The sequence below is a fragment of the Mchenga conophoros genome, linkage group LG15, assembly GCF_057382185.1.
Source record: "Mchenga conophoros isolate Kocher_MC1m ecotype Shallow Benthic linkage group LG15, M_conophoros_male_GT1.1, whole genome shotgun sequence".
In the NCBI taxonomy this organism is placed as follows: domain Eukaryota; kingdom Metazoa; phylum Chordata; class Actinopteri; order Cichliformes; family Cichlidae; genus Mchenga; species Mchenga conophoros.
The window spans coordinates 27,566,488-27,589,822 of NC_140540.1; the positions used below are offsets into that span (position 1 = coordinate 27,566,488).

The 23,335-nt window shown below is 47.0% G+C and overlaps 1 pseudogene across 1 annotated transcript; it reads left to right on the forward strand.

Annotated features, from left to right (window-relative positions):
- Nucleotides 1-3,039: 3,039 nt before the first annotated feature.
- LOC146558552 (inverted formin-2-like) lies at nt 3,040-21,506 on the forward strand (annotated as a pseudogene). Its single transcript, XR_014888540.1, has 24 exons — nt 3,040-3,231; nt 4,675-4,836; nt 4,925-5,186; nt 5,399-5,514; nt 6,578-6,737; nt 7,100-7,133; nt 7,221-7,362; nt 11,060-11,192; nt 11,433-11,966; nt 12,033-12,163; nt 12,252-12,313; nt 12,407-12,509; nt 12,629-12,714; nt 12,911-12,990; nt 13,076-13,167; nt 14,489-14,596; nt 14,679-14,749; nt 14,866-14,983; nt 15,118-15,282; nt 15,520-15,601; nt 15,976-16,098; nt 16,171-16,506; nt 17,506-17,568; nt 17,727-21,506. The product of XR_014888540.1 is annotated as an inverted formin-2-like (transcript).
- Nucleotides 21,507-23,335: the final 1,829 nt, after the last annotated feature.

The following is a 23,335-nucleotide window of genomic DNA, read 5'->3' on the forward strand; positions in this document are numbered from 1 at the left end:
GCTCGACACAGACAGCTTTGTTCTTCATACCGTCTAAATGGACAGGAAACTGAGATTACTTTTAGGAGATGTCTAACTTATAATTGGACTCGTGTCAGAGGACAGTACACAGGTAAAGGGCCAGGTGATAACACCTTGCCCTATGGAGATGCAGGTCTCGTTGTCCAAATTAATGGAGTGTACGATCGTCTCAGAGATCCTTTTAGAACAACTGCAGACTACACCAAAATCTCACAATGCACACAGAAGGAAGGAGAGGATGTTCATGAGTATAGGGGTAGATTAGAGGAAGTGTTTGAGAGGCCTAGTGGACTTGAAGAGAATCCTGACGCAGCAGGCCCCTATCAACAGCAGCTGAAACATGCCTTAATGAGTGGGTTCCACCCACCCATTGCAGATTTTATTAGAAAACAAAATGTAAATCACACCACAGATGGAGTTACTCAATGTATGAACTGGGCAAGGCATGCACAGGATGTGATTAAGGGCAAAAAGAAAAAATTGCAAAATACACCAAATGTTGCCACATTTTATGTTGATGAAGAGTCTCAGGTATTTTTTCAGGGACAGACTAGACGTGGCAGAGGCCGAGGAGGAGTTAGAGGAGGAGTCAGGGGGGGCAGAAGTAATTGGCCACCCCGGAGAGGACAAAGGAACAGGGATGAGTGTTACAGGTGTGGAAAAATAGGCCATTATGCTAAAGAGTGACCTAAAGACCTATGTGAGGAGTATAGACGACCAGGTCCACATAACCCCTCATATAATAAATGACTAGTATCTGCTGACACTGTTAACACACATGCATGTTTAAACACCCTATCAGACTGCCAAAAACAACAACCAGTGCTGTATTTTACTTTCAGGGTGGTGCAGCTCAACAGGATGACTAACGCGGAGTCTCACGCAATGATCCCGCGTCGGTGGGAGCTCCAAGACTCTCCTAAGTAGCTCCCCCGACGAGGCCTGACCAGCAGCAGGTGTGTGGCTTGACAGGCTCAGAAAAGTCAAAAATAGTGAGATATCTTGCAGAGGGATGCAGCAGTCTCAAAATTGCAAAGCTTCTGAAGCGTGATCATCGAACAATCAAGCGTTTCATTCAAAATAGTCAACAGGGTCGCAAGAAGCGTGTGGAAAAACCAAGGCACAAAATAACTGCCCATGAACTGAGAAAAGTCAAGCGTGCAGCTGCCAAGATGCCACTTGCCACCAGTTTGGCCATATTTCAGAGCTGCAACATCACTGGAGTGCCCAAAAGCACAAGGTGTGCAATACTCAGAGACATGGCCAAGGTAAGAAAGGCTGAAAGACGACCACCACTGAACAAGACACACAAGCTGAAACGTCAAGACTGGGCCAAGAAATATCTCAAGACTGATTTTTCTAAGGTTTTATGGACTGATGAAATGAGAGTGAGTCTTGATGGGCCAGATGGATGGGCCCGTGGCTGGATTGGTAAAGGGCAGAGAGCTCCAGTCCGACTCAGACGCCAGCAAGGTGGAGGTGGAGTACTGGTTTCATCATCATCATCGTTTATTTGTATAGCACTTTAAGAACACACCAGGCAGACCAAAGTGCTGAACAACACAGATCAAAACAACAACCAAATTAAAAATACCATAAAATCATTACAAACAATAAAATAAATAAGAAGGTGTCAGTTTCCTACAGAGTTAAAAGCCAGGGAATAAAAATAGGTTTTCAATCTGGACTTAAAGACCTGCACTGATGACGCTTGTCTAATTTGGAGGGGAAGGTTATTCCAGAGCATCGGAGCCGCAATTGAAAAGGCACGGTCTCCTCTGCATTTCAGCCGCGACTTAGGGACCGACAGCAGCAGCTGCTCAGCTGAACGGAGCGAGCGAGGAGGAACATGTGGCTTCAGCAAGTCAGATAAGTACACAGGGGCCAGACCATTTAAAGATTTAAAAACCAATAAAAGGACCTTAAAACGAACCCTAAAATCAATGGGAATGGTTTGGGCTGGTATCATCAAAGATGAGCTTATGGGGCCTTTTCGGGTTGAGGATGGAGTCAAGCTCAACTCCCAGTCCTACTGCCAGTTTCTGGAAGACACCTTCTTCAAGCAGTGGTACAGGAAGAAGTCTGCATCCTTCAAGAAAAACATGATTTTCATGCAGGACAATGCTCCATCATACGCGTCCAAGTACTCCACAGCGTGGCTGGCAAGAAAGGGTATAAAAGAAGAAAAACTAATGACATGGCCACCTTGTTCACCTGATCTGAACCCCATTGAGAACCTGTGGTCCATCATCAAATGTGAGATTTACAAGGAGGGAAAACAGTACACCTCTCTGAACAGTGTCTGGGAGGCTGTGGTTGCTGCTGCATGCAATGTTGATGGTGAACAGATCAAAACACTGACAGAATCCATGGATGGCAGGCCTTTTAGTGTCCTTGCAAAGAAAGGTGGCTATATTGGTCGCTGATTTGTTTTTGTTTTGTTTTTGAATGTCAGAAATGTATATTTGTGAATGTGGAGATGTTATATTGGTGTCACTGGTAAAAATAAATAATTGAAATGGGTATATATTTGTTTTTTGTTAAGTTGCCTAATAATTATGCACAGTAATAGTCACCTGCACACACAGATATCCCCCTAAAATAGCTAAAACTAAAAACTACTTCCAAAAACATTCAGCTTTGATATTAATGAGTTTTTTGGGTTCATTGAGAACATGGTTGTTGTTCAATAATAAAATTATTCCTCAAAAATACAACTTGCCTAATAATTCTGCACTCCCTGTATGCATACTCTCTCTCTCTTCGTGTGTGTGTGTGTGTTTCTCAGGTGAAATTCAGTACGGTTCCGACAAGAGTTTTGTGTTAATGTACAATCCTTAATATGTTTTGTGTGTGTGTGTGTGTGTGGGGGGGGGGGGGGGGGGGGGGGGGTTCGCCCAGGGTGCCAAACAGGCTAGGACCGCCACTGTCTGCAACAGAAATGAAGTTATGCGCATGCGCCCGCTATCGGCGGCTGGCACTGTGACCCTCTGACCCCGCCCACAGGCTCGCGCGGAGACTCTCGCAGACACCGAGCCGTCCTTCAGACTTTGTCCGAGTTTCTGGAAGCTTCAGCGGGGACCGCGGGAGCCTGCTGCCCCCTCGGGGTTTGCAATAAGGACACGAGCTTACCGCCTCTCTGTCTCTTTAACGGAAACACGAAGCAGCTCGTGAGCCAAAACTTTTCAGTGACCTGCTGACAGATTCCAGGTAAGTTTGTGTGATGAGCTTCTTCTGTTCCCGGTGAAATACACCTGTACCTGTGGGAGCAGCGGAGCGGCTGAAGCTGCTCCGTCCTCCGGCCGGTGTTGCCGAGCCGAACCCACCACAGCACCGAGTGAACTGAAGCTCAGACACTAAATTCGATTAATTTTGAAGGGCGTCCGGTTTGGCAGGCACAGCTCGACCTGTCAGCGGTTTTTAGCCACAACTATGTTTAAACTTTTGAACCTTTGAATCGGAGCATGCGGGTCTGCTCCTATCCAATCACTGTATTGATCCATCAGCACTGAGATCAATGCATTTGTTCTTTTGTGAGGGTGTACCACTGACAGATATGCGCATGTGTACAGTGAAAGGTCTGTTTAAGTTGTTAAATGATGACAAACACCTGAGCTTCAGGTTTAAAGGATCATCCCTCAGTTTTTCCCGATACTGGAACAACTCTAATGCCCCGGGGGAGATTTGAATCCAGGCCTCTGGAAACACCCTTTGACCATGTGACTGACCTACTCCACCTTTCAAGTTTAAAGTTCAGGTTTTCTCACAGCGGCGCGTTAATGTGGCGAGTGTGCTCAGCTGTCAGGACATGCAAACGCACTGAATACCAGAAATACCACATAGCTGACATATTTCACCCACCACGCTGTGATGTGCAGTCACTCTTCTTCACTGATGAAGACTCTGCAACACACTGAGTGCAGGATTCACGTAGCCTTCAGTCTGATTCATTCACTTTCCAAATCACAGCCACGATAGCTGTGAGCGCTTCGTGTTTATTTTTCTGTTACTGGAGCCAATCATGTGCTTTATTATCAGTCTGTTAATCAGCTGATCCTTCAGCCTGATTCACTGCATTCTTCTTCTTTTTCTCTGTTTCTTGTTATTCATGCATTCCACAGAGTGCCTTTGTTCTGTCTTCCTTCCCTCACCCCAAACCGGTCTGAGCCTGGCTCTGCTGGAGGTTTCTTCCTGTTAAAATTGAGGTTTTCCTTGCCACTGTCATAAAACTTCTTACTCATATGGTTGTTGAGAGTACAAAGACAGTACAGCATCTCAAGGTGACTGTTGTTGTGATTTGGAGCTTTGATTTGGAGCTGAATAAAACCAAGTTAAAACTGGTCCACATCAGAAGTGGACTCGAGTTTTCGGTCAAGAATATAATTCAAATAATAATTTATGACACAACTAAAGCCAAATGGAGTCCAATCACAGTATAGGACCCTGATCTCCTGAGCAGATAAAGGCGTCCACTGGAGGAGCTCAGTTTGTGACTCAGAGACATGTTAATGAATGTGAAACTGTGAGCCCAAGGCAGGCTGACACGGGCGTGATGTCATCGCTTGTGTCAGGTCTGCTTGTCATGGACGTTAAGATGATGATGTCATTGATTGTTTGTGATTGATTACCTGTATCTGTTTTAACCCTCATCAGCTCAAACATCGGTAAAACCTTTGGCCTGTCATCATGGCAACCAGTACCAAATGGGGGGCGGTAAAGGACCAGTTGACCAGAGGCCTCGCCACAGTCACTGACGGCAAGGTGGAGGCCAATCTGGAGAACGCTGACCCCGAGCTCTGCATCCGACTGCTGCAGGTAGGAAAGAAGCAGAACCTCAGGAGTCCTGCCAGGGGAAGGAGAAGGCGTCTCACAGCTCTGACCGATGGTCACTCTGCCCCTCCAGGTTCCCACAGTGGTGAACTACTCGGGTCTGCAGCGGCGGCTGGAGGTGAGTAATCAGTCATGGATGGTGCAGTTTCTTGAACTACAGGGTTTGGACCTCCTGCTGGAGGCGCTGGAGCGTCTGTCGGGCCGCGGCTGCGCCCGCATCGCCAATGCTCTGCTGCAGCTCACCTGCGTCAGCTGTGTCCAGGCCATCATGAACTCGTCCGCAGGGCTGCATTTCATCCTGGACAATGAGGGCTACGTCAGGATGCTGGCTCAAGGTGGGTGGAGGACCAGAAAGTTAGAATGAAGCAGATCTGCCTTAAAACCACCTTAAAATCATATTTACACGCTACCCTGAGCAACAGGTAGACTCAGGTGGCTGTTCCAGCCTAAGCTAAGCAGGTAGCCGGTGTACCTGTGAGGTGAAGATGACGACTCCGAGTCATTACTTATGAAAGCGGTAACTCCACCTCCTCCTATATGCCCTCAGCTCTTGACACGTCCAATGTCATGGTGAAGATGCAGCTGTTCCAGCTGGTGGCTGCTCTTGCCGTCTTCGACCCTCGGGGACACCACCTCGCCTTCGATGCACTCGACAACTACAAGGTATGCTCATGTCCTCGTCCACTTCCTCCTCTCTCTTTATTTCCTTCCTGTCCTTCCTTTTTCCTTTTTTCCCTTCCTTCTCTGTCTCCTCTGAGGTGATTTGTGATTTCATGAGATCAGTTTAAGTAATCTGAACTCTGCCTCACGATGGCAGTCAGGACAGTTGGCGCTCAGTCATATTAACAGTTAAATGTTGCTGTAGGTCCAGGTCACTTTCAGAGGCTCTCTTGGCTGATTTCATTTGTTTAGAGGGGCATGTTTACCTGCTTGATGGACAAACCAACAGATGTCGCATGAGCTGGATGGGGAGACATGAGCAGGCCATTTGGGTCGGTTTGAAAAGCTTTATCGGCATGACGTTAGCAAAAGGAAGTGCGAGTCAGTTTCACTTAGTTTCAAGGCTAACACAACAAGCAGAACAGCTCAAACTGAAAGCCACTGGCTGATTACCTAAGTCAGCAGATAGCTCACAAAGCTCCACCACAGCTCCTCGCTGCCAGGTGAGAGCAACGACGACGTGGTCTGTGTACCATCAGGGCGTGACTGCAGATACACCACAACAAACAGCTGAGCCTCAGACGCTGCAGATCTTATCGTCCCCGCCCAGCCTGTTCTCACAGGCTCTGAACTTACAGCATGGAATCATGGGATACCACACGTCTGCACACACACACTCGTTTTATTATCTTAGTGAGGACATCTCATTGACATAACCCTTTCCCTAGCTGCTTACCCTAACCATCAAAAATGAATGCCTAACCATAACCTAACTGTAACCCTGACACTAAAACCACATTTTAAGCCTCAGACACGTCTTCAAACTTGTGGGGATGGGCACTTTGTCCCCATAAGGGCTGTTGGTCCCCACAAGTATAGTGGCATGCCAATTTTCTGTCCTCACAAAGTTGTCTAAACATAACATGTACACACACGCACACACACCGCTATTAGGAGTGTTTAATCATCACACTTCAGTCAGACTGAAGCAGGAAGTTGTGTTTAATGAAGGTGTAAACGAACTGTGTCCGTCCTCTGACCTGTCACTTCCTGTGTCTGTATTCAGAGCCTGAAGAAGCAGCAGTATCGCTTCAGCGTGATCATGAATGAGCTTCACGCCACCAACAACATCCCCTACATGGTGACGCTGCTAAGTGTGGTCAACGTCCTCGTGCTGCAGGAGGAGGAGCTGAGGAGGAGGCACCGGGTGCGGCAGGAGTTCATCGGTAAAACAAACTGTTTATCACCACTCTGACATCACCCCTGACATCATCATCATGATGTCATTGCTGACATCACTGTTTTCATCATGTTGTAGGGTCTTTACCTCACAACAGAAAGACCTTGATGTGACTGTTGTTGTGATTTGGCGATGTATAAATAAAGTTGAATTAAACTGTTATCAGAGTTATGTGTAGGAGGAGCTTGATATCTGTCACAGTGTGACATCACATCCCTGTACGGAGGCTTTCCTGGAGTCAGGTCTCGCTGAGGGCTCGAGTGTCAGACCCTCAGAGGTCGTCATGGTGTGAGTGTGTCCTGCTGCTTGACCAAAATAAGAAGTGATATATGTGTCTGTGATTTTTAGGTCTGCAGCTGCTGGACCTGCTCCCCAGGCTCAGGTACTGGCTTCATTCTCACTTTGCTTACATCAGTTATTAATCAATAATCAATCGTGTTTCCAATCAGTTTCCTGTCTGTGTGTGCAGGGAGACGCAGGACAAGGACCTGAACATCCAGTGTGACGTGTTTGAAGACTCTCTGTCGGAGGACATGGAGGAGATGGAGAGGCTGTACGGAGGGATTGATATGAGCAGCCACCAGCAGGTCTTCACAATGCTCTACACCATGGTAACCACAGTTTAAAGAGTGATGCGACTCAAGCTGGAACGTTTAAACCAATGTTTCCCAACCACTGTGCCGCGGCACAAAGGTGTGCCGTGGAAGATTACCTTATTCCACCCAATTGGTACTCTAAGCCAGCGGTCCCCAACCCCCGGGCCTTGTACCGGTCCGTGAGTCGTTTGGTACCGGGCCGCGAGAGTAGAGGCTCAGGTGTGAAATGTATGGTTTTCAGGGTTTTTATCGGTTTTCAGCGTTATTTTGTTATCGTTAACTCGGTTTTCCTGGGTCTTTTCACATGTGTTATGAATAAATCCTCTTTTTTTTTCGGTACCGGTACTAGTTTTATTTTGTTGTATTTATCCGCGACACCTTAAAGGCCGGTCCGTGAAAATATTGTCGGGCATAAACCAGTCCGTGGCGCAAAAAAGGTTGGGGACCGCTGCTCTAAGCGATTGGCTTGAGTAATGGGCATAACAATTACATTATCTTCCACTAGAGGGGAGTACAACTACCTGCTCTAATTAAATTGGTTGCCGACTGCCAGTAAAACAGAAGAACATGAAGAAGAAATTATAGGTCGCTGCTGTCAGGTCTAATATTTCTCCATCATCCTCTCAGTATCACACTGACACGTTGCTTACCTCTGATACCTGGTCCTCTTTTACTCCTGTTACCTTACAGGACATCAGTGCTCTGCTTGGTCGAATGAAACTGACTTCAAGCCACCTTGATGTACTTCCTCCATCATTTTTCATTAGTGTGTTTGATTTCTATTGGCCTCTGTATTCTGGAAATAATTAATACTTCTCTTTATACTGGCTCAGTTCCCAGCTATTTTAAACAAGCTATTGTTGAACCAATATTAAAGAAACCAAATTTAGATCCATCTCTTCCAAGCAGTTACAGGCCAATATTAAAATTACCATTGGTGTCAAAGATCTTGGAAAAAACAGTTGCAGAACAACTTAACAACTTTTTGGAAAAGAACAATGTTCTGGACATTTTCCAGTCTGGTTTCTGCAAATTGCACTCCACTGAAACCGCTTTGCTTAAAGTGTCTAGTGACATTCTGATGGCAGCAGACTCTGGAGAGTACACTGTTCTGGTTATGTTGGATCTCAGCTCTGCTTTTGATACTGTTGATCACAGCATCATGATAAATAGGCTGAAGGACTTGTTTGGGATTACTGGTGTTGTTTTAAAATGGTTTATGTCGTATCTATCTGAGAGATCCTTTACTGTCCGTGTAAATCATGTGCTGTCAGAAACATCAGTTCTGTCTTCTGGGGTACCTCAAGGATCTGTTTTAGGTCCTATTCTCTTTTTGCTGTATATACTCCCTCTAGGCCACATTATCAGACGTTACAATAATATTTCTTATCATCTCTATGCTGATGACATTCAGTTGTACTGTTCTTTCAAAGCTTCTGAGTTGTATAAATTGTCTTGTTTAAATAATTGTCTGTCAGAAATCAAACAATGGTTAAATGACAATTTCCTTCAGTTAAATGCAGATAAACCAGAAACTTTGATTATTGCACCTGATCACATGCTCTCAGAAATTAGGCAGCATATCAGTTTTTTAGACCCTTCATTTCAGTCGAGTCTCAGAAACTTAGGTGTTATATTTGACAGTTCAATGTCTCTTGAGAAACACTCTAAACAACTTACCCGGAACTGTTTTTATCATCTAAGAAACATTTCTAAACTCAGGCTACTGGTGTCAAAGGCAGAACTTGAGATGATTCTTCATGCTTTTATCTCTTCTCGTTTGGATTATTGTAACGGTCTTTTTACGTGTCTCAGCAAATCAGCTCTGGATCGCCTTCAGTCTGTACAGAATGCAGCGGCAAGACTTTTAACTGGTGCAAACAAGAGGTCACACATTACTCCAGTTTTGGCTTCTCTTCATTGGTTGCCTGTAAATTTTAGGGTTCATTTTAAAATTTTAGTTGTAACTTTTAGAGCTCTGCACGGTGAAGCTCCCCAGTATATCTCTGACCTGCTGAAACCTCGTGCTTCATCCCGAGCACTTAGGTCTTCAAGTCAGAGGCTACTGGTGGTCCCACGTACTAGGTTTAAAACACGTGGGGATCGGGCTTTTCAGGCACTGGCACATAGGCTGTTGAACTCTCTGCCGTTGTCTTTACGCTGTCTAGGCTCTACTGACTCCTTTAAAAAGCAGCTGAAGACATTTTTATACAAACGGGCTTTTAATTAATTTTAACTTGTATGTCTGATCTTATTGTAAAGCACTTTGTGATTTTTATCTGTGAAATGTACTATATAAATAAATTTTACTTACTTACTTACTTATATAATAGTCATGCTGTGAGTGAAACGACGCAGCACGTAATAGCAATAAATAAATATTTGAAAAGAAAAATAGTGAGTCTGACCTGGGTCTTTGAGAAAATTCCGACCCAGACGAAGGCCCTAGCATTAGTAGTGGTCAGAAGAAAGCAAAAAAAGGGTAGATTGGGGACAAACTTGTTAGTCCAATAATCACACAACTGGTATGTTAACTCCAACTTGAATGGTTGCCTTCTTTCGTTCCTCCACACAAGAAAAAACGGACACTCCAAAAAACTCCTACTTCCCCTTCCCGCCTGTGCGTAGCCATGCCCCCCTTCACTGGACACTTGCGCAGTGGGACAGATACATCTAAACAAACTGAACCAATTCTGCTATACCTGGTGCGCGGGGAAAAATTATCAATATTCTTTTTGTGACATTTTTGTTTGGTGGTAGGTTGTGTTATTTTTCTAACGTGAAATATGTACCGTGGCTCCAAAAGATTGGGAAACACTGGTTTAAACTACAGAAGCCAACACTGTCACCTTCAGAGCGATTGGTGCAGCATCTGTGAAAGTGACACTGCTGGTAGTTCTCTTTTCAATGATAGAAATGTAAGGAGACAGACGCTACGTTCAAACTGCAGTCGAAAGCACATCAAATCCGATTTTTTTTTTTTTTTTTTTTTTTTTTTTTTTGACCCTATGCGACCCATACCCGACCATGGTATGACAGTGTGAACGGAATAAATCCGATATTTTCAAATCCGATCTGGGTCACTTTCGTATGTGGTACTGAATCCAATACATATCCGATGTTTTAGAAAGCGACTGCTGTTTGAATGGTCACGTCGCATTAAATCCGTCTTGTACGTCACTGACACAAGACAGACGCCAATTATTAGCGCCGGAGATGACATCGCGAACGCTTCCTGGCCATCCAGTGTAGATGTTAATGAAACTGTTGGAAAGACAACGTGAACATTTTATTTGTACTGTATAATCTGCAGATTTTGACAGAAATCTGCAACTATTCTTTGAAGCACTGCTCCTCTCTAAAACAGCAATAAGGATAATTATTAGGTTATCTACATTATTATGTAAATAACAAAATAACTTAAAGCAAAAATTGGGAAACGTAAAGTCCGAAGTCTTTATATTAAGGGCCATCAGTCAAACAATATTATTTGCTCTGGGTCTAAACAGAGCGCGTTGTGTGTGACGTCTTCTTTTGCGCATGCGGGCCGCTTCGAGGGTTCACACTAGGGCGTGTTTGCTGTCGCATTTTATTTGTAGTGTGAACAAGCAGACAAAAAAAATCGGATTTGGTCAAAAATTTGGAATTGAGCATTAACACCTGCAATGTGAACGTAGCCAAAATAACCTGTCCTGACCCTCTCTGCGTTCAGGTGTCCAGCCATCCATCCTCCGTGCAGCTGCTGTCCATCCTTCAGGCCTTGTTGCTGGTGGGTCCAGACAGAGCTGAGGTCTGGTGTGCTCTGGAGCTGCTGATGGATCGAGCCACCCTGCTGGCTCAGGATGGTAAGTATGGGGGCGCATCCAACAACAGATCACTGGGTCCAGCTCTGATTCCGCCTCTTTGTAGAAGTGTCCTCTCTATATAAACGATGACCCCTGTAAAGAGTCCCTTAAGGTTCAGATGCAGGCCCTGTTTTATGTCAGTTTGTATAAATGACAGCAGGCAGAGTATGATCAAAGCTGAGGGCATTTCACAGGATCAGGCGAAGGTGAATTCACCGGCTCTGTTTTTCTTGATCGCAGCTGAGGTAGACTCTGCAGATCACCTGCTGGAGAAGCTCCTCCCCCGAAAGACTTACTCACCCAATCTTGCCATCGACAGGGCGGTCCAGACTAGACTACCAGACAGTCCTCCCAGCCAATCAGAGGCACTCACCAAAGATGCTCCAACAGCCCCCACTGCAGCAGCACTGCCTCCGGCTCTTCCCACTTCCTATGCCCCCCCTCTACCTCCTCCCTTACCCGGTGCTATGACTCTTCCCCTTCCACCCCCTCCACTGCCGCCCACACCCTTGCCTGGTGCTATGGCTCCTCTCCCTCCACCCCCTCCACCCCCACCCTTACCTGGTGCTATGGCTCCTCCCCCTCCACCCCCACCCTTACCTGGTGCTGGACCTCCACTCCCCCCCTCTCCTCCAGGTGACATCAGAGCTGAGACAGTTCAAAGTCTGGGCAGGTTATATAGCAGCTCTGCTCCTAATTCAAGCCACACCCCCTGCCCAACACTGCGGATGAAGAAGCTGAACTGGCAGAAACTTCCATCCAGACTGGTGTCAGGTGAGGCCTGGTGTTGGCCCAGGTCAGGTGCAGGATTCATCCAAGCTGACGTCACTCTGTCCACAGGCCACGAGTCTCTGTGGACGTCGACATCTTTGGACTCCATGGAGCCAGATTACTGCAGCATTGAGCAGCTCTTCAGTCTCCCTCCGACTGAGACCAAGACCAGAACCAAGTCAAAGACGGAGCCCAAAGAGGTGCCGTAGCTTTCTCTGTCTTCACCTTACAGGTGTGGCGTTACAGGTTTTACCTTTTTCACATCCACATGTTCAATTCTGTCCACAGGTGTCCTTCATCGACGCCAAGAAGAGCCTTAACCTCCACATCTTCCTCAAGCACTTCAAATGGTGACTGTTCTTTTTCTGAGTCTTGCAGCCAATTAAAAACATCTGTGCTGTGACATCACCACCCCTGTATCACCTGACCTGTCTCACCTGCAGTTCCCACGAGGACTTTGTGGATCTCATCCGAAGAGGAGACCAATCAAAGTTTGATGTCGAGGCCCTGAAACAGTTCATTAAACTCCTCCCAGAGAAACATGAGGTCAGAGCAGAGGTCACCTGCGCTTCACCTGTTCTCCACCTGTCTCTCACCTGCCCCTCACCTGTGCTTCAGTTGTCTTTCACCTGTACTTGACCTGTATCTCATCTTTCCCTCCTCAGGTAGGGAACCTGAAGTCTCATCTGGCAGAGCGGGACAAGTTGGCATCAGCAGATCAGTTTTACCTGCAGCTCATTGATCTGCCCAGGTGTGAGGACAGCGCCAGCTGCAGCACACATCAAGCACAGATAAATAAGCACAGCTCACCACAGGTCCACTCACTCGCAGTGTGTGTGTGTGTGTGTGTGTGTGTGTGTGTGTGTGTGTGTGTTGCAGTTACTCTCTGAGGATTGAGTGTATGGTGTGTGTGTGTGTGTGTGTGTGTGTGTGTGTGTGTGTTGCAGTTACTCTCTGAGGATTGAGTGTATGTTGCTGTGTGAGGAGAGCAGCTGTGTGTTGGAGACTATGAGAGTGTGTATACACATGACAAACACACAGCAGCTACACAACAAACACACTGGCTGCACACGCACGTTTGGCTGCTGTGGTGGTGTTCTTGTTTCTGTTTGTGTGTGTTGTTTTGTGTGCAGGTGTGAAGGAGAGCGCTCGGCTGCCAGTCTTCTGTAAACTAATCCTGAGTGTCGGAAACTTTCTCAACTATGTGAGAATCTTTTTTTCTTTTACTCCTTGTAATCTGATTACTTTGTGTGGCATGCTCAGTGACGGTCCTAAAGCAGTTCTCTTCCCGAAGACTCAAACCACACAAACAAACTCAAACACAAACTCTGACCAGTGTTGGGGTCGTTACTCAGAAAAAGTAATCTATTACACATCACTTGTTGCTTTGCAGTCTGCCATATGCCCGTCCAACCTGAAGCAGCGTTACATGATCATCAGTGACCAGTGTAGACCTGAGACTACATTTACACGTGCAGCGCTGTGAAGCACATTTGTTTCCACTGCTGCACCGCACAGTAATAGTTTCCCGCTGCGCCAAGTACAGTGCAGCACGTCAGTGAGGAGTACTCGGCATGTGCGCTGTGTCACACGACCAATAGAATCGAAGACTACCACTGCACTAAATTCCATCACACGATGAAGGAAAACATTCGTATCAGTGCGTATCAGAGTTCTGTGAACTTTTTCACACAGGTTTATGTGCATGTATGGGGACCTCCAGAGCCTCTTAACAGCTCTGGGGACGACACACTCTTCACTAGTCTGGATAGTTGAAAGCTTTCATCTATATGAATGAGCGATTTTTTTTTTTTTAAATTAAAAATTTGAACACAATTCAACACAAACTCTTGTGAAGGACACAAAGTCAGAGAGATATAGGTTTAATACAGACTCGTAGAGTGGTAACAAAAAAAAGACTTCCAAGCAGAGCGCATCGGCCAGCACAACACAGAGTTTGGGTCCTTTACGCTAAGCGAGACAGGTGGAGAACAAGCTAGCGGTCAGTGTGCCGCATCCTATGTGAAAGGGCCTTAAGTTCTTGGCTAGCTTAGCATTAACATGCTGTCTGTGCAGATGTTAGCAGTATAATGCAGCTGTTTATGTCCTGGATGCTGGTTCCACTGCACCATGATGCTTGTCCTTTCGTGCAAGAAAAATAAGTCATGTCCGTGTCTCTGCTGTGGAGTGGGCTGCTAGCAACTGCTGGACTTCACATCAGCTAACTTGAGCCTCTGATGAAGTTTTTATGAAGTTATCTAAGCAGTAATATCACAGCTGTGAGGTTGATTGCACTAACAGTTCATCCGAGGAGTGTTTTGTTTGTTTTTTTTGTTTTTGTTTGTTTGCACATTCAGGCAGGTGTGACTCAGCACCAACTATTAGCTCAGCACAAATCTACCAACAGAGACTGTCTACCAAGACAGTTCATTTAGTTGCCAAATCATAAATCAGTCTGTTATTTAGCTGAAATAAAATCTAAAGGCTGGTAGTCTGATTTTGTCATGTGATGTATGGTCCATCAGGGAACTCGCACAGGGAATGCTGAAGGCTTTAAGATCAGCACTCTGCTCAAACTGACCGAAACCAAAGCCAACAAGTCGAGAGTCACGCTGCTGCACCACATCCTGCGGGTAATGCTGGGAATACTACGAATACTGGGGAATACTGCAGTATTCTCATAATATTTCAGTTGCTGCTGTTTGTGACCCTTAGGAGGCTGAAGAGAATCACCCCGACCTGCTCAACCTGCCCGATGAACTGGAGATCTGTGCAAAGGCTGCTGGGTAAACACATATAAGAGTTCAGTCACGTACAGACTGCTGGGCGGAGTCTGTGACGTGGTAGCTCAGGTGTTTCGCGTGCAGCGGTGTTAAATGTTGCCCTCTGACTCCACCTGCAGGCTCAGCTTGGACTCTATTCAGTCTGAAACAAACACTCTAAACAAACAGCTGAAAAACTCAGAGAGGAGCGTTTCCTCCTCATCTGACATGAAGGAGCAGTACCTGTCCACCGTACAGGTGAGTCACTCGGGATGAGGCTGTCACCTTTACGGGCAGATAAATCCAGTCTGTGCACTAACTGACACCGTTTTAGTGGGACAGACCTGCTCTTCCAGGTGAACTTACCTGTTGTTCTTATGTGGTGTTACCAGGAGAGCCTGCAGGCTGTTGAGCAGCTGCAACTCCTGCTGTCATCTGTGGAGGAGCAGAGGAAGCACCTGTCCGCCTACCTCTGTGAGGACAGCAGCAGCTTCTCTCTCGAAGAGCTCTTCAGCACCATCAAGACATTCAGAGACCTCTTCCTTTGAACCCTCAAGGTCAGCGGCCAATCGCAGTGCGGCTCAGTCTGCAGGACTCATACCCTGCCGCACGTTTGCATGTGTCATTTAAACTGTGTCTCAGCCAGCCAATCGGCTCTGACTTCAACCGTGACAAAGTGTGGTAGCTGCCACACATTAGTCCTGTTTCCCTGTAAATGTTAAGCTCCGCCCTCTCTGGGGGGCCGGTTAGCCTGTTGAAGTTTGAACTGTGTGTTCCTTTTATTCTTCCATCAGGAGAACGAAGGTCACAGGGAGCAGGAGAAGAGGTTGGACGAAGGGAGGAAACTGAGAGAAGAAGCCCCCACCAGAAAGATCAGTAAGTCAGACACCATCATTTCACCTTAAATCCTCCCTCCTTAAGGTGTCCCTCACCTGTCTCTCCAGGTGTGGCAGGTGAAGGACAGGTCAAGTACAAGTGGAGGGCAAGTGGAGAACAGGTGAGACATGTGAAGGGCCGGTGACTGACAGGTCGAGAATCAATAGCTGACATCAGCAACATTTCTCTGCAACAGTTTATCAGCAGCTGAATATTTAAAGGAAATGATGTGACAGCATCAGGACGAGAAGGAAGTTTGTAAAGATTAAATGCTGCTGTACCTATGAGGCTGTCAGGTGACGCAGTGACAGCTTTCACCTGTTGTTTGTGACATGTGCGCTAAGCTCACAGGGGAACGTGTTTCTGTGCTGCAGTTAGGACGGACATGGCCAATTGGGACGAAGGATGCATCGTCGACAACCTGCTGGCCGAGATCAGGAAGGGCTGCAGGCTGAGGAAGACAAGGCCACGGGCAGAGCCGGACGGTGGGGTCGAAGGTGAGAGCCCGGCAGGACTTCTGCAGACTTTCTTGTCACCACTGCTCGTTTGACCCAAGTACTCCTTTTCAGGTCACCCCGGGGTCACGCAGATGTCAGCGGCCCAAGACAAGCCAGATTTGCCCGAGAAGCCTCGGGAGGAGGTCCGGACTCCCACACATCCACCTGCTGGAACCAGACCAGAACCAGAGCCAGACAGAGCTGCCTCAGAGCTCCAGGCCCTCGGTGAACCCCCTGCAGCTGAGGTCCAGGGTCCGGAGTCTGAAGTGGACACCGGACCGGCGCAGCAGGAAGTCCAGCACGCAGCTAGTCAGCAGGATGTGACCCAGGTCAACAGGAGCAAAGATCCTAACCCGGAAGATTCTGCTCCCCAGAACGCATCGAACACCTTAGACACCAGCCCGGCAGGTAGAGTGAGGCGCTGTGCTCTCTGCTTCAGGCTTTGAGCACGCTCAGTGCTGCTGTTTGTTTCTGAAACATGGAAATTTTAATGCTTCCTGTCCCACAGCCCACCCACACAGATCAAGGCTACATCCACACGTACACGGGTATTTTTGAAAACGGAGATTTTCCGTTTTCGTTTTAAAAAAATAATCCCGTCCACACGTAAAGGCAGAAATGAAGGAAAACGCTGCTAGGAACATGCCAAAGCAACAGGTAGCGATATATTCCTAACCGTGCAGAAATGTTGGCCAATCAGAAGTCTAGAAGCCTCGGTGGGAAAAAGTAAACAAAGCTGGGGCATAGAAGCAGAACTGAGTCGTATGTGTGGAGTGACAGTAACTGTGTGTGTATATGTAAGCATGTAAACACTGCAGAGACTACAATTAACAGTAACAGTATTGTAGAAATTCATGTCACCGAAACAATAACGTGGCGCACACTGTGACGTCAAAAAATGCGCACACCTTTGACGCTGCGTTTTCTCTGTTTTTCTTGTCCACACGTAAATGCAAAAACGGAGTTTTCAAAAATATCCACCCTGGCCGGAGTTTTTAAAAATCTTTGTTTTCAGTGACCAAAAACGCCGTTTACGTGTGGACGAAAGGTGCAAACGCATAGAAAAATCTGCGTTTTCAAAAATACCTGTGTGCGTGTGGACGTAGCCCAAGTTGTGTTCAGTGTTTGCAGCAGAGTGACGGAGACTCGGCCGCAGATTGCAGTTGAGTGGAGTCGAGATTGCCATACCATGGTGATGTAGCCGGGTCAGTGTGGCTGTTGTGATGTAGCTCTGAGTCTATGAGGTCATTTCCTGTTCCTGAACATTAGTGTTTCCTGTGACATGGTGAGCTGAGGCTCAGGCTGTAAGGTCGCATCAAGACGATGATAGAACATCCTTTAGTGTTTATGATGAAATAAGCTTTATATCTAGAAACCGACCAATTTTATCCTCTCTTTGATCTCCAGAAGGCAGTGGTCACACAGGAAGAAAGCGTTTGAAGAAAAAGAAAAAATGCATCCTTCAGTGAGGTGAGCTCACCTGCAGCTGTGCATAAATCCACGTCAGCGGCGATTCACTGCTGTCCTTCACTCTAAAGCATTTCATTGGTCGAAATGTTTTTATGTTGTGGGATTTAAGGTCTTTTTTAAATATCATTTATTATTTTATTCTTCTTCTATGGTTCCAGGTACATGGGTCAGGACTTGTTTCTGTGGCGACAGGACTGGACCTGCAGGAGAACAAAGTGTTTAAAAGGGAAACACAATCATAAAGAGCAAGGATTCTGGGCGGAGCTTCCTGTGACTGACTGATCTAACCCTCGCTCACCTCTCAGTGGCGCCGAAGTGACTGCATCAGTTTGTGATGTCAGCAAGGTTTCTGTGTGCACTTCCTGTCAGGTCGAGGCGCTGCTGGTCTCTGAGCTCAGAAAGCACAGCATATAAACTCTTTCCAGGTTAATGCCACCTGCCTGCTCATCTGGTTTCTTGCAAAAGACCTTTTAGATTAAAAGCCTCGCATTGTTCCCGTGCAGGTGTTCAGGTTTTAGACTTTCAAATTCAAATTCAAATTTTATTTGTCACGTACACAGTCATACACAGTACGATATGTAGTGAAATGCTTGGACAACTGCTCGTGACCTAAAGAAAACAAAAAAGGAAAAGGCTATGAATAAGATAGGAAATAAATATGAAAAATTAAAAAGGGTAAATTTAACTAGGAAGGAATAAAATATAAATTAAGGTTAAAAATGAAATAACTGTACAACACAAATTAGAATGAAGGGTAAATTTAACTGGGAAAGAATAAGATAAAATATATAAATTAAAGTTGAAAATAAAATAACTGTACAACAAAATACACAATATAGAACTATATAAGAATGTATGAAGAAATATAAATAAATATATATACAATAACAGCAGCTGTACAAGTATTAACCGGAAATGAAGAATATAATGTCCAGTGTTGTGCAATCCACATTATGTCTTGTGCAGTGCAAATATGCTTAAAGTGATTTAAGTGATGAAGTGAAAACAATGTCCAGAATGTCCAGTGTGTGTGTAAGAACTATATGTGTGGGTCAGTACTGTGTGGTGGTGTGATTGAGAGACCGTATCGCCTGCGGGAAGAAGCTCCTCCTCAGTCTCTCTGTGTTGGTCTTCAGGGAGCGGAATCGCTTTCCTGACCTCAACAGAGAGAACAGTCTGTTGTTGGGATGGCTGAGGTCCTTCACGATCTTCCTGGCCTTGGTCCAGCACCGCCTGCTGTAGATTGAGTGCAGGTCAGGGAGCTCGGAGCGGATGGTGCGCTCAGCTGACCGCACAACCCTCTGTAGAGCTCGTCTGTCCTGCATGGTGCTGTTCCCGAACCAGGTTAAGATGTTTCCCGCCAGGATGCTCTCTATGGTGCACGAGTAAAAGTTCCTGAGCACCTTGGAGGGCAGTTGGAAGTCTCTCAAGCGTCTGAGGTGGTAGAGACGCTGACGGGCCTTTTTCACCACGGTGTTGATGTGACAGGACCATGACAGGTCCTGCGTGATGTGAACTCCGAGGTATTTGAAGCTGTCCACTCTCTCCACTGGGCACTCGTTGATGACGGGGGTCTGGTAGTTCCTCCCCTGCTTAGTGCTGAAGTCCACTATAAGCTCCTTTGTCTTACTGACGTTTAGAAGGAGGTTGTTCCTCTGGCACCAGTTCTCCAGATTCCTAATCTCCTTCAGGTAGGCCGTCTTGTTGTTATCAGAGATCAGGCCCACCACGACGGTGTCGTCAGCAAACTTGATGATGGTGGTGGAGCTGGTAGTGGCCACACAGTCATATGTGTACAAAGAGTACAGCAGGGGGCTCAGAACACACCCCTGGGGGGCTCCAGTGCTGAGAGTGGTGGAGGCTGAGACATGTCCGCCCATCCTTACTGCCTGTGGTCTGCCAGTTAGGAAGTTGGAGATCCACTGACACATAGATGAGCTGAGTCCCAGATGCTCCAGCTTGGTGGTGAGTGTGGAGGGAATTATGGTGTTAAATGCAGAGCTGTAGTCTATGAAGAGCATTTTAACATAATTCCCCCTTCTAGTGTCCAAGTGAGTGAGTGATGTGTGGAGGAGATGAGAGATGGCATCGTCTGTGGAACGATTTGGACGGTAAGCGAACTGTAGTGGGTCCAGTGTGTCTGGTAGTGAAGAAATGATGAATCTCTGACCAGGCGTTCAAAGCACTTCATCACTACTGAGGTGAGGGCTACAGGGCGATAGTCATTGAGAGAAGCAGGGTGGGGTTTCTTCGGGACAGGAACAATGATGGACTCTTTGAAGCATGTGGGGATCACTGACTGAGATAAAGAGATGTTGAATATCTCAGTGAACACAGGAGCTAGCTCAGGGCTGCCCAATCCCAGTCCTCGAGAGCTACTATCCTGCAGCTTTTAGATGCATCCCTATTCCAACACAGCTGAATCAAATGGTTTGATTACCTCTTCAGCATGCCATCCTGTTTGGCAAAGGCCTGATAACAAGCCATTCATTTGATTCAGGTGTGTGGGAACAAGGATGCATCTAAAAGCTGCAGGACGGTAGCTCTTGAGGACCGGGATTGGGCACCCCTGAGCTAGCTGGTATGCGCAGTCTCTTAGGATACGACCTGGGATGCCGTCTGGTCCTGCTGCTTTCCTGGTGTTCACTCTTTTGAAGGCTCTCCTTACTTCATGCTCGGAGATGACGAGCACGTTTCCGGTGCTGGCAGTATCTTCCTGTCTGCAGCCGTTAGCGCCGCTAACACTAGCATTGTTGGAGTCCTTAGCTGCAGCCTCGAAGCGAGCATAGAAAGTGTTCAGCTCGTCTGCCAAAGTCACGGCCGCGTTCGTCATACCGGTTGTTGGTGCTTTATAGTCCGTTATTGTCCTTAGTCCCCGCCACAGGCTCCTAGAGTCACTCTGTTGGAGTTGTGACTCTAGTTTCCTCCCGTAGCGCTACTTCGCCTCTTTCACCGCCCTCCGCACGTTATATGACGGGGCTTTGTACGGGTCCATGTCCCCCGTCGTGAGTCCCGTGTTGTAGGCAGCGGTGCGGGATCTCAGAGCGTCGCGGATGGTTTTATCCACCCACGGCTTCTGGTTGGGAAACGTTGTGATAGTCTTTGTCTCCACGGTATCATCCGCTAGTTTCCTGATGAATCCCACAACCGCTTCCGTAAACACGTTGACATCATCATCGGAGCTGTTTCTGAACATGCCCCAGTCTGCGTCATCGAGTGCGTCCTGTAACGCGGCCACCAATTGATCCGTCCAGCGCGCGACCTTCCTCTGAACTGGAACTTCCTGTTTCAGCCTTTGTTTGTATTTTGGCATGAGGAAGATGGCGGCGTGATCAGATTTGCCAAACGGAGGGCGGGGTTGTGCCTTGTAGCCGTCCTTGACCGTAGTGTAGCAGTGGTCCAGTGTCCTTTCACCTCTGGTGGGGCAGGTGATGTGTTGATAAAAGTTCAGCGCTGCGCGTTTGAGGTTGGCGCTATTAAAGTCCCCCGTCACAATAAGCGCAGCGTCCCGGTGTTGTGTCTGGTGCTGTGTGAGTGCCTCATGCAGCTCGCATAAGGCGGTGACCGTGTCCGCTTGTGGTGGAATATAAACGGCACTTATAATGACCGATGTAAATTCCCAAGGTAGATAAAAAGGACGACACATGATGGACAGTAGTTCCAGATTTGGTGTGCAGGAGCGTGTGAGAGGAACAACGTTCGCACTGTTGCACCAGTTGTTGTTCACCATTAAACACACGCCGCCTCCCCTTGACTCCCCCGAGTCCCGTGTCCTGTCCATGCGGTGAACCGAGAAGAACTCGGCCGGCTGGATGGCGTGGTCCGGCACCGCTGGGTTCAGCCATGTCTCGGTGAAGCAGAGGAGACTTTTCTGTTCTTATTGTTGATTAAAGTTCGCTGAGACTTTTACTGTTAGAATAAATGTTGTTCTAGCTCTTTGATGAGTCCTGTTTTTTGTTTGTTTGTTTGTTTTTCTGTCCCGTTCGGTACTTTAGCAATCAGAATTGTCTGAGGGCCAGGAAAGATGCCCAATGGGTTTATTTCTTCAAGTGGGGAAAATGTGTCAATGTGATATTGGTCCACTTGATTGATCTTTATCATTATTATTATTATTATTTATTTATTTTAAGTTATTAAAAATTGGACAGACAATTAGACAGAAAAGGGGGAAAGAAAAACAGAGGGAATCGGGGGACAGTAAGAGAAGACACTGAGAAAATCCATTGGGTCACCTGTTAACAGAAGAAAAAAGAAAACAAACAACAAGAGAACAACACAAAACAGAGGTCAAAGCAACAACCTATCTACGTGTAAGTAACAGTAAATACTAAATATTGAATGTTGAGCAGCACGCAAGATCAACAGCGCATGATATGCTTTAAGGTAGCAGCCAAGGAAGATAGAGTTTGTGTCTGTGAGCACCCATGTGTACAACCCCCAGACCCAGGAGATGTTACCCTTTTCCCTGGGGTTGACGCAAGCAGCCTGCAGCCAAGTGTCCTGATGGTGTACAGAGAACAGGGGTTGTGAAGACCCCATACCTCACTCCGCTTGCTCATATCTCGTGTTGCTGCGTGCTCTAAGCGAGCAGCTCCTGTGCTCACCTGACGGTCACCTGCACCAAGGAGCTTCTGTGATTGACGGAGCAGCAGCTCTACGAGAACCAACACGTTGTTGGACTTTCAGTTCCAGGTTTTGAGCCACAAAGTACTCATTGCCATATGCAGTAATCTGATTGGTCAAATCTGAGCCTGTTTAGAAAAAATAACTCCCAGATGCATCCACCCATGATGGATGTTTCTTTTTCAATCACTATGTGCTAAAAGACCTCCCTGCACTGAATCATACTTGTTATCAATCTCTGTCTCTCTTTCACAGCATGTCTTTTATACTGTCTTCCTTCTCTCACCCTAACCAGTCGCGGCAGATGGCCGCCCTCTCACTGAGCCTGGTTCTGCTGGAGGTTTCTTCCTGTTAAAAGGGAGTTTTTCCCTCCCACTGTCGCTAAAGTGCTTGCTCATAGGGGGTCATATGACTGCTGGGTTATTGTAAGGTCTACCTTCCAGTATAAAGCGCCTTGAGCTTGTATAAATAAAACTGAATCAGTGTACACCCCCCCCCCCCCAACATACACAGCGCAGGTAAGCAGCTGAGTCACACGTGAGGTAGACTCTTCATCTGCAGCTCACAGACGGTCACACGCAGAGCCATGAACCGGAGACGTGCACGTGCTTATTCACACGTTTACTTTTTTTTTATACAATAGATGTCGTCATCATCCTCATCCCCGTGTCAGCGTTGCGGTGACGTCACGCAAAATCGGCGCTTCCCGTACTGAAGTGACGGCGCTCCAAATCATGTGACCTCTGCCCGGCGCAAGCTGAGCTGATCGATCAGAAGAATCTGTGCTGATTACCGATGAGCGGGTCTTCCGAAAACCCTCATACTGCCGAGCTCGCAACCGGAAACCGACCCGCCCTCACAATAAGAGTAGGCCGAGGGCAGCCGTTCCGTCACGGTCACACCTGCAGTCAGGTGTGCTGTGACGAAGTTACTCGCGTGGTCACACTTTTTACTCGTACATGAGTTATCCTCCATCATCGCTCCTCAGCAGACCAACGCTGAGGGGGCCGTGCTTTTCCGCGCTCAAGTCTTACAGTATGTAAAACGGACTCTGAGCTGCTCTCCGGTTTAAGTCTTGCTGGATCATGCAGGCCACTTACACAGCCATTCGACTCAGTCGTGTGAGGTGTGCACCGCTGGATTG